Source organism: Physeter macrocephalus, chromosome 20 (genome assembly GCF_002837175.3).
Source record: "Physeter macrocephalus isolate SW-GA chromosome 20, ASM283717v5, whole genome shotgun sequence".
In the NCBI taxonomy this organism is placed as follows: domain Eukaryota; kingdom Metazoa; phylum Chordata; class Mammalia; order Artiodactyla; family Physeteridae; genus Physeter; species Physeter macrocephalus.
The window spans coordinates 95,087,350-95,098,946 of record NC_041233.1 but is presented as its reverse complement, the minus strand read 5'-3'; the positions used below and the strand labels follow the sequence as shown (position 1 = coordinate 95,098,946).

The 11,597-nt window shown below is 38.6% G+C and overlaps 1 protein-coding gene across 6 annotated transcripts in view; it reads left to right on the top strand.

Annotated features, from left to right (window-relative positions):
- The window catches only part of NRG1 (neuregulin 1), a 1,065,472-nt gene that overhangs the window by 878,142 nt on the left and 175,733 nt on the right, over positions 1–11,597 (top strand). The gene's annotated exons all lie outside the window — the stretch shown is intronic.

Sequence of the window (11,597 nt, the reverse complement as noted above, 5' to 3'; positions counted from 1 at the left end):
GTCCCCTGCATCGGCAGGCGGACTCTCGACCACTGCGCCACAAGGGAAGCCCCTCTGACTTTTTCTTAAATGACATTGCTTATGTTCTCCAGCCTGTTCTGTCTTTTTACTAGGAACCTGCATCCTCATCGGGCCTTCAGAAGGCCGTTGATCAATTTATTCCAATATAGTTCTAAAAAAAAATCTCCAGTTCAGTAGTTGATCTGAGTATCCTTTATTTTAGACAGTTTATGCTACAAGTCCACCATCCACCTCTCCCACATTTGTTCTCATAATTACTGAACCTTGAATTCTGTTCAGGATGCCAAGCTGTTGTGAGAGAACCAGTTATGCTTCACCCTTAAAGGCATGGAGTTCTATGCTATTAGGGAAAACCAGATGGCTCAGAAACAGAAGTGAACCAACAAATCTAAGGCCAGATGTAGAATAAAGCTAAATAGCAGATTATAAATCCTTCTCTTTGCTCCCCACCTAGGAATACTCCTTCCAAATACACCTTCTAATCCTTCCCCAGGTTTCACGGCTGACCTATGTCTCAGTGTCCATACCGGTTGGGTCTACCTCTCTAATGTGGAATCCATAACAGACGTTGCTATCCTTCATGAAGACAGTTCTTTTCTGGTGACTTCCCCCTTTCCTAGGATGCAGGTTTTAGTTCAGTTGGTATTTAATTGCCCTTGTGGTTGGCCTACTTCTTCTTTCCCCTCTTTTCTTCTTTTGCGATTGCTTTAGAGTTGACTCATTTCTAGTTCATTGGCTCTGCTTATTGCCTAATTTCTAGTTCAGAATTTCCCTTCCAGGAAGGGCCTGGGATGGTCATGGGAGGAGGAGGAGAAGTGGTAGTAAAGTTGACTGAATTTTTTAGTGGACTGGATATAGGGTGTGAATTGATGAGAAAATGAAATTTTATATTTGCTCAACTGAGTGAATGTTTGTGCCATTTTTTGTTTTTTTTTTTGTTTTTTTTTCTAGTTCATTGGCTCTGCTTATTGCCTAATTTCTAGTTCAGAATTTCCCTTCCAGGAAGGGCCTGGGATGGTCATGGGAGGAGGAGGAGAAGTGGTAGTAAAGTTGACTGAATTTTTTAGTGGACGGGATATAGGGTGTGAATTGATGAGAAAATGAAATTTTATATTTGCTCAACTGAGTGAATGTTTGTGCCATTTTTTGTGTTTTTTTTGTTTTTTTGAGATAAGCAGCACTAACAAAGATCTAGATCTCAACCAAGAGATCTAGGCTAGAGATACTAATATCCACACAGGTATTAATGCTCATGGTCGCCTAGGAGAGACGGATGAGTAAGATTTGGAGGTAGTATCTTGTAAAGATTGAACGGTGACACTAAGGTAGGGCTTGAATTTTCGAATGAAGTTTAAACTAGGTCTGGGAATGCAAAGTTCTTATACCATATTTTATAGTTTTTAACTACCTTTTCTAGATCTAGCCATTCCAACCTGAAGACAGGCATATATACTCATCTTAAAGAAAGCACAAGTTTAAAATTGTTTGTTTCTTTCTCTTACACAGCTTTAAAGACTAGGGAAAAATATTTTTAAGCAACGTCCATATGAACTCTCCAAAATAAATGCGTGCCTGATTAGTACAATATATTTTAAATAAGTTGTTTAAATATTATGAAATGACTCTGCCCTTACATAGAGAATAGTCTATCTTTCCTAACATATAAAGATGCATGCAGGTGTCTAATTCAGGAGAAATTTTTTGGAATATCTGATTCTCCCTTTCTCGTTTTCTCTCCTTTTTCATTTTTTTCAAAAAAAAGTTTTTTTTTTTTACATCCAGCACCTAGCTTACTATTATTTTGGATATGACGGGTTAGAACTTGAGCCTTGTAGGTAACTAAGCAGATGTCACCCCTTATAGCACTTCCTATAAGAATGTAAAACTTCTCATAATTCACTTTTGTCTCTTTCTGTAAGATTCTGAATTTCTCCAGAAGGGAAATTAAGCCTTATTTCTTTTAAATTTACCTAGGCAAATAAACGTTAAGCATTCCAAAAAAAGATGTCCTTACTGGAAAGACTTAGTGGAGTGGGCATTAACTCTGTAAATGCTGAGCGACTTTTGGAGAGAACTGCTTCCTCAGAGCATTGTCATATTTCTGAAAATATTGTGCCCAGATCACCCATATCAGAATCATCTGAGGTGCTTTTCGAAAGAAGATATTCTTGGGCTTTTCTCTGACTCTCGTGTATCAGAGTCTTCTGATGGGGGTCTATGAATATTTCCTATTTGTTTTGATAAACTTGCCCAGGTGACTTGTATGTACACAAGGTTTGAGAACCTCTGGCTAGGTGGAAGACGGTCTGCCAGACCATTGACAGATCCCTGTCCTACTTGCAGATATTTCTGCTGAAACTCCATGTTTGCATTCCTGAAAAAAGGCCTCATTTTACAAAATTGTAAGCTAAAAATAACGGGGCTTCTGGGAAAAGTAGGTCTGGGTGAAGAGAAGTGAAAACGTATGGAACTGTAATTGGAGCACTAACAAGAAAGTACAGTTACAACTCCAGTGATACTTGTTCTTAACAGCTTAGTCAAATCTTTATATCCTTAAACCTTGAGACTGGTACCTATTTTGCAGGCATTGGTCCTTGAGGGCATTCTCTTCTAGCAAAGATTAGTATTAACTTCTTTATCAATTTTTTTTAAAGCCTGGTACGTGCCATCATTATAGCACTTCTTACAAAAATGGGGAAATATCTTTGTACCTTTTTCATCTATACCGTCGGCTCTTCCATTTAACTTTACATAGTGGGAAATGTAGTGATTCTTGAAGCCACTGAACTAGCTACAACTTGCAATGCACATCTGTAGGATATTAGCTTTTTTTCATAAGATCTTCATGTCTTACCATGGCTATCTCTTTAATCAGAAGAAAGCTTGTCCCCTAGTGCTTTAAATCAATAATGTGCTGATATCATGCCCCTACTTAGGACCTACTTATTCATACATTAAAACATGCTAGAGCAGAACCACTATAGAAATTTTGCTTCCTCTTTATTTTTTGTCACCATTACTATGGTAAAACTCTTAAAGTTTGATTTCTCACAGTTACTTTCTAATGGTTACATCAAAGAAGTCAACTGCATTGCTGGTGGATTTTTGTCAGAAAGTGTTGATACTAAAGATGATTTAGGAATGGCTTTCATGACCTGTCTAAAAGCTTGATTTAGGCCATGTTCTTATCTGTCAAATTTCTATAGCTGTTAACTTACGTCAGGATGATTTTTCCCCCTTTTACAGATAGATCATTGTTCAACAGATTCACTGCACACTTTTTGGTCCCATTACACAATTTTCCCGTGTGTTATGTAAGATATTTGAGGTATACCAAAGTCATGCAAGAAATAACTTTCTTTAGAAACAGAAATTATGGCCTAAAACTAAGATATATGATTCCCAAGTGGTGGGCTTCTTCCGATATCAACCCAGAAGTGAAGGTAATGTTTAATCTGTAAAGTCTTTGTCTGAAGATTTGTTTTAATTTTTTGTTTATTAAAATCCCTAAATGATGTTTTCCAGAAATCAAGAAAAAAATTACTGCTACTTAACTAGTGAAGTTACTCAAAAAATGATTTATTTTATTTTGTTACCTTAACTGTCAAATTTAAGCACATTTCTACCAATATGTAGGTTTGGGTTCTTGAGAGCCTTGGAAAATTTCATAGAAGTCCTTTCTTCTCTTTTTTTAGTGGTATGACGATACTGTTGTCATTGGGATGCTAGTGTTCCTAAATCATGTTTAAATATAAAAATCAGGTTGGTGACTCTCTGCTCATAAATTCCTGAAACACAGTGTACAAAAAGGAGAAAAAAAAAGATCTCCCTGACTCACTTTGGAGCTTAATAGCATTGAAAGATGATCCAGCCTCTTGTTTATATGAACAGGAAGCCGAGTCCCGGGAGAGAGAATGATGGTCTTGGCCACGATTGGTTGGGGTCAGTCTCTGGGGCTGAACTTGGTTCCTGAAGTCCTAATGGTTTCCAACCTCTGTTCCCTGGGGTCTGTGACTCCTTCAGCGTGGATCCTCTCTCGGCCCCTGAGTAGAAGGCTATGAAAGGTGAAGTGATGCATAGCTAGTAGTTCTACTCACCCTGATTTATCTATTTTTATACACGAACATTCTATATACCATTTCATGAGATAGAGTTGCACCGCTCTTAATATTGGAAAATCAACAGAATCGATTTCTCTCTGGGAATTGTATTAGTTTCCTACGGCTGCTGTAACTAATTACCGCGAACTTAGAGGCTTAAAACAACACATTTATTATCTTCAAGTCCTATAGGTTAGAATTCTGAGACAGGTCTCACTGGGCTAAAATCACAGTGTTGGCAGGGCTGCATTCCCTTCTGGAAGCTCTGGGAGGAAATCCGTTTTCTTTTGCAGCTTCTAGAGGCTGCCTGCATTCCTTGGCTCAGGGCCCCTTCCCCTGACTTCGAGAGCCAGCAGCATTACGTCTCTGACCATTCTTCTACCGATTATACCAGGGACAGACTATTTGCTCTTAAGGATTCACGTGACTAGACTGGGTGAACCGGCTGATACAGCATCATCTCCCCACATCAAGGTCCTCACCCTGATCCCACCTGCAGAGTCCCTCTTGCCATACAAGGCCACATGTTCACAGGTTCTAGGAATTAGGATTGAGACATCTTTGGGAGTCATTATTCCATCTGCCAGAGGAATGAATGTGCTTTCACTGGTCTTAGCTCTAAGTGAGCAGTCACTTTAAAAACTTTATGTTAATTTAGAAAGCTTTATAAGCTGCTGAAATGTATTGAAGGCTCAAGTAAAGATATAATAAGAATTGCTACCAACATTTATTGAGTGCTTGCACTGGGACACATACTGCTCAGTGCTTAAATTGCATGATCTTTTTAAATCCTTTTAACAGCCCTATGAGGTAGAGTCTCTTGTAATCTCATTTTAAATTTTAGGAAACTGGGGTCTAGAGAATTTAAAGAATTTTCCCAAGGTTGCACAACTAGTATATGGCAGAGTGGGATTTGAATTTAGGTCTGTCTGACGCAGGCTTTTAACCAGGAGACTTCACAACTTATATTGAGTTGTATAATGGTAAAAGTGTAATGTAGTATAATGAAATATTGAGAATATAATTTATGCAGAGGAAGCCTCCTTAACAGAGTTGTTTTTAATATGAAAAATAATTTGCTACCATGAATAAAAGCTTTCAAAATGCCATTTTACCAATTGAGCAGTGTTTAACTGATTAATATTAGTTGGTTATAAATAAGATTTAGGGATCAATTCTCAGTCTCAATTTAAATATAAAAGAAAGCTATATTGCGTGACTAAGTGGAAAGTATACAGCTACCTCAACAATTTTTTAGTGCTCTTAGAGTTAAAGAGTTTATTTTACAAGTCATATAACAGTCTAATTGATTAACAGGCTTTCCCTCTATGCCTGTCCCTACCCCAAGATGTAAGCTCCAAGGAGAGCAGGGATCTTGTTTTTCTTGTTCAAGTCTGTATCTTGAGTACTTAAAACAGTAGTATCCATTCAATAGACCCTCAATATTTGTTGAAAGAATGGAAATTGAGAAATATCTAAGAGAATAAAGCTGGTTATCTCTATGAATGAGCCAGTATCTCGATATTAGTTGGATTTCAAAAGATCTTTTCAATATGGAATATTCTAATATGTTTGGCTAAGAAAAGACCATGTAATACGTTCATATCATATGAGTAGGGAAGGTACATGATAACCCTGATAAAGCCAGTTTGTTTTTGCATAAATCTTGTGCATTAGAGAGAAACAAGTGGCTCATTTGGTATGGAGTATTTGACTTCCAGACTGACTTTATTTCTTTATTCATTCTCCTATTCAGCAAGTATTATTGGGCACTGTGCTAGTTACTAGGATAAAAGCTGAATCAAAAGAAAAAAGCCCCTGACTTAAAGGAGCCTTCTGTCTCCTGGGTGAAACAAATGCCTATAAAGATAAAATGCATTGTACTAAATGGAATAATAATGGCTTTATGGGAACACAGAAGAGGGACACTTAACTTACTATACAAAAAATACATAAATTGGGCTAGTCATCTTGAGTATGTTTTGGGGAAGGGATAATTTAGATTTCCTGGGGAATTGCAAAGATAGGACAGTTCCCATATACCCTTCCTCCAACTCCCTGTTCCCTTGATATATTGATCGAAACTGAAAATTAACATTGGTGTAATGCTATTAGCTAAACTATAGACCTTCCTTATTCAGATTTTGCCATCTTGAGTATAACCTTTCGTGCTGAAATAAAATCACGTATGAAGGTGCTTCTTTTCCTTTTTTATTCTAATGCTACCTGCTTCATGCTTGCAGGGCTTTCCATGCATTGTAGTATTCTTCTGTGAATCTAAAATTTTTATGACTTTAGAGACCCATTGTTTTCCTTTCTTGGCCTTCCTTGTATCAGTCTTGAGGCTTGTAGAATGTTTAGTCTATTCCTTCACACTGGCAGCATTTCCCTTTGAACATTTTAGTGACCCTTCTTGATAGTTTCCAGCTGCTTTTTTTTTTTTTTTTTTGTCTTGAGGAGTGACCACAGCTATAGGCAGTTTTTCAGCTGTTAATTACATGATTTGGTGTCATTTGGATTTATATGAGCTAACATTTTTTGACTTTTCAGATGATCTATAGATAATGACAGTCCAGTCAGCACTAAAAATGAAAACAAAATTTTGTTTTAAAGATGCAAAATGCTTGCACCACCATTTTTAATTAGACTTTTACAGCTTTGTGAAATAGGTAAGGCAGATCTAGTCCCCTCAGCCCTTTTTATGGGTAAGATTATTGAGGTTCAGAGTGCCTCTTTGGTCCCACAGACCAAAGAAGCATTAGATCCTGGGTCTGCAAACTCCTGATTCTTACTGTTCATAGAGACTATGAAAAGCTATAGGCAGAAGCACAGGATGTTATGTGTGGAGTTTAGTCAGTTAAATTCATGGACTAGAAACCATTAGCGAAGAAGCCAATTAAACGTCTTTCTACATAAAAACAAACAAAACTGAGATATTTCTAGTGGCGTGCCAGTGTCCCTGTGGAGGAAATGAAAGGCAAATGTTGACATGCTAAGTAAGCTTCATTTAGGTTTCTTTTGTGCAATGTTTGTGAATCTTTGTGCTGAGAAAATTTGATTGCAATTTGAGAACCAATGGATTATCTCAGAGTGTACAGGAAGCAGCTCACTTGTACTTTCAAGAGATGCTTTAGTGAACTAATTTTTTATGTCAAATAAGGGAAACTGTGAATTCGAAGTCTTCTTATTGTGATTGTGTGTGTGTGTGTGTTGTCTGAAACCAGACTCCTTTGGCTCTGATCTTATAGTTGGCGTCCAAGGACTGTGCAGGAAAGCGTCACAGCCTTGTAGCTCTGTTAGATAGGTCACAGAATTATATTGCTTTAGATGATCAATGATGTAGCCCAGATTTTGTTACTGTAAACAATCTGTTTATTTGACTCTGGTCATTTTCTGCCTCTTCAACAAATTTGTGAGAACGCTAAGATAAGAAACTTGCCTTTCTTAGTCCTTCCTGTGGGGTAGCAGCAAAATGATAAAGATTGTTAGTTGTTAGGTTGTCGGTGGACCAGCTTAAAAATGCAAAGAGCTACACAAGCTTTAAAGATCCTCCGAAAGTCAAACTTGGGCCCTACTTAAGGAGGGATTGCAAAGCTGGTTATTTAACTATAGTAAGCAAAGCAGAGACAGATTTAACTTTGATCTGGTTGGCCTCAGTGAACTGAGAAGCCTCCCTTCAATCCTGGCATGCACTTTTTAAGTGTCATTCAATTTAATAAGTTATCTGTGAATAAGATAGGAAAATAAGGAACATGGTTACCAGAAAAGTTGACCTGCCTAAATAACAAAGAAAGACACTTTTGAGGTCCCGAAAGGAAACACGTTTATTTCATGGTTAGCTCTGCTAGAGTGTTTTCTTCTTCACAGGAGAAGTAGGTTTTAAGTGGCTATGTGAAAAGTAGATGATGGGGTACTAATATTGGTATAAATTAGGGCTCTGTTCAGAAGCAGTGCTTTACGTTTTATGCAATGCTTAAAAGTTTTCCCACAGCTGTTATTGTTTAAAACTAGTTATAATCAAGTGTTAACTAACTCATCTTAGCTGGGAATTTCATCCAGTACAGAACATCGAAATAAAGTCCTTCTGTCAAAGGAGGAAAGAATTTTAGTGACATCAGTTAATTAAATGATTGTAATCCCATTTGAACAAAGAAATAATGGTCATAGACACATATTATTAACACATCAAGGTCATGCTAGTGTCCTAAATTTACTTAAGTCATGACTACATCAGAAGAGAAGAACCCCATTACCATAGGAAAATAAATAAATAGAATACCAAACTTTCAGTAGCTGGGTATTTCTCCAGGTCTCTCTTTAAGTGACATATTGGAAGTGAATATGGAAGGTATGGATAGCAAATGAAGGGGGAAAATAAACCCTGCTTTTTGACAACAGAAAAGATCAAATTTATAAACTTATGTCAAATGAAATTTGCTACACGTCAATTAGGTCAAACTGTAATGGATCCATTTTAACCCTGTGTATCGATGGCCTTAAGTGAAGCTTGCAGAACAGCTTCTCTATGTCCGTAAGTGAGATGTCCCTGTAATTGGGGACAGCTGTGCTGACAGCATTAATTAGGCAGGCCTGTTGAACACTTACCTTAAAGCTGCCAGCGGGCTTCCCTGGTGGCGCAGTTGGTTGAGAGTCCGCCTGCCGATGCAGGGGACACGGGTTCGTGCCCCGGTCCGGGAAGATCCCACATGCCGCGGAGCGGCTGGGCCCGTGAGCCATGGCCGCTGAGCCTGCGCGACCGGAGCCTGTGCTCCGCAGCGGGAGAGGCCACAACAGTGAGAGGCCCGCGTACCGCAAAAAAAAAAAAAAAAAAAAAAAGCTGCCAGCAACGGTGCCGTGATTGACTCCAGCTTCTCGGTGATCTGCCTTTACACCTGGAAAGAACATCAGTAATCCCTGAAGGCCCTCTTGTTGCCGTGTCCCCACGTGGGAGCTATTGCATTTCAGTGAACGCTGGAGTGATATACAGTCCACCCCTGTGGCATTTGGTAGATGACAAGCGATCACACAGTTCAAAAAACATTTTTTTGTAGAATACCAATTTCAAGTGTTCTGTATTGTTGTTTTTTTAACATCTTTATTGGAGTATAATTGCTTCACAGTGGTGTGCTAGCTTCTGCTCTATAACAAAGTGAATCAGCTGTACATATACATATATTTCCCCATAAATCATCAAAGTAGCTTAGAAGAGTCAGCCATTTTCATATCAACTTTCTCTCCCAGACTATTTTTTGCACTTGGAATATGCAGAAATGATCTGTCCTGTGGTGTATGCCAGGTTTTATCAGGGAAATATGGACACTATTAACGTATCGATAAATTAACTCTTACGTTTGACATATAAACGTATCCAGCAGAGCAAATTATTCAGTTGATTGCCTAGGAGTTAAGAGCAGGAGCTCTGGAGTCAGACTTCCGGGGTCCAGATACTGGCGCCACGATATGCAAGCTGCGTGACTGTGGGAGGTTGCTTTACCTCTCTGTCTCTGTCTTGCTATCTGTAAATTGGGAATAATGGTAATAATACATATCTCCTGGAATCGTTACAGAACTTAAAAGAGTTAATGAACATGACATTCTTAGAGCAGTGTCTGGTTCAAGTAAGTACTCAACCAGTGTTAGCTATTATTGGGAGTTTATTGCTGAAAGCACTAAGAGAACCTTATTTTAACGTCATCTCGTAGGTCTTGGGACCACTATTATAGTAAGTAGTTTTATAATTTTACCTTTGACCCTCAACCTATGAAATAACTGGGTCAAGCACTACAGAACTGTACAGAAGAAGAAGATTGCTAATTTCAACAAACATAATATCAATTTTTCAGGCTGAAAAATTCTCTTACCTAGTAAATCTGCGCTCATTTCCCTTGTGGAATTGTACAGTGTTGTAAATCTCTCGCAGACACACATGGAGAGGTGACCTAGTTGATATAGCTTGTTATAAGACACATAAAATTACCATAGTGACTATGAAATGGAATAATCATTCTAGATCTTTAGTCTGCTATCCTCCTCCCCTTTTGCTTATCTCCACCTCAAACTGTTCAGAATCATCCTCCTGGAGGGAAAAGTCCTGGGTTTGAATCCTGGTCTGCAGCTTGACAGCCTTGTGACCTTGAACAAGTGCCTGGATAACCCCCCATATCCTCACCTATAAAACAGAAAGAATAATTATCCATCTTACAAGACATACATACAAGGACAAGGGAAGAAAGGATTTGACACAAATGGTAAATCTGGTACAATTTGACACAAATGGTAAATTTGCACAAATGGGATATGCATTGATCATAAATAACTTAAGAGTTAAGGGAACAAATTTAGACCTTATAGACTGGGGCCAATCGATGAAGACAATCGATCAACTTTGATTTGAAGGCAAAAGGGATAATATTAAAATATGTCTGCTTCTCCTGCTGCAATGGAAGAACAGCCTGGCTTCTGTGGGAGACGCTGAGATAAGGTACATTAAAGGAGATGGGGAGGAACGCAGTTCGAGGACCAGCATCTTAACTGAGGCCGGAATCCAGCAGAGAACACTCTAACAGTGATGACCAGATGAGAGAACTATAGGAGAATATAAAAACTGCAAAGTAAAGGCAGTACTGCTTATTGGGCAATTTTCCAGTTAAATTTACATTTCCTCCCTATTAGCATCACACGGCAGAGAGTGTAAGAGTCCTAATTCAGTGGAATGCATAAAAACAAAAAATAACATCACTCGGGGCCTTTGGTCTCAAATTTAAAAAGTCTTTTGAGAAGGTGGGTGTGGACTTTGGAATAACGTTTGGACTGGGTCTCTTCTTTATCAGTATCTTCTAGATCCTTCCTTCTACTTATTTTTTCAGCAAACACTGAAGGTCTTACTTTGTGCTAGGTCCCTGAGATCCTATATATCTTCCATCTGATACCTTTAGACATTTGGATGTTTGGATGTAGTGCCGATCAAAATGGACACACCACTACCGCCAGCATCAAAAGCCTAAGCCTCCAAATAGGGACTGTGGCCGCCTACTAATGACTGCTCTTACCTGACCTCCTCTGATGGGGTAGGGATAAATTCCTTAAATGGCTCTCTTTTGTACATGTGCCTCTTCAGTGCAGCCTGCCGGGTATGGTGTTTAGCTGTAGAATGTGATTAAGTCATTTTCTATGACCTTAGAATAAGCATAGTTTTTGACTAGCCTGGTTGTGGCTCATACCCTAGAAATGAGCATTTAAGAGAATCCTACTGTTCAGTCAACTTGTAGCAGTGAACTGTGGGAAGGGAAACTTTGAGCTTGTCCATGTGTGAAAATCCCCGCCAGTGGAGACTGAAATGTTTGGGAAATCAAGGTTAACGCTAGTAAGACGCCAGCTTTGGCCGTAGAGGTACTACCGCTGTGAATAATAGAAGTAAAATGCTAAATATCACCCCTGGTTTTATTGTTTTCTGTTGTATAATGACACCTTCCATGC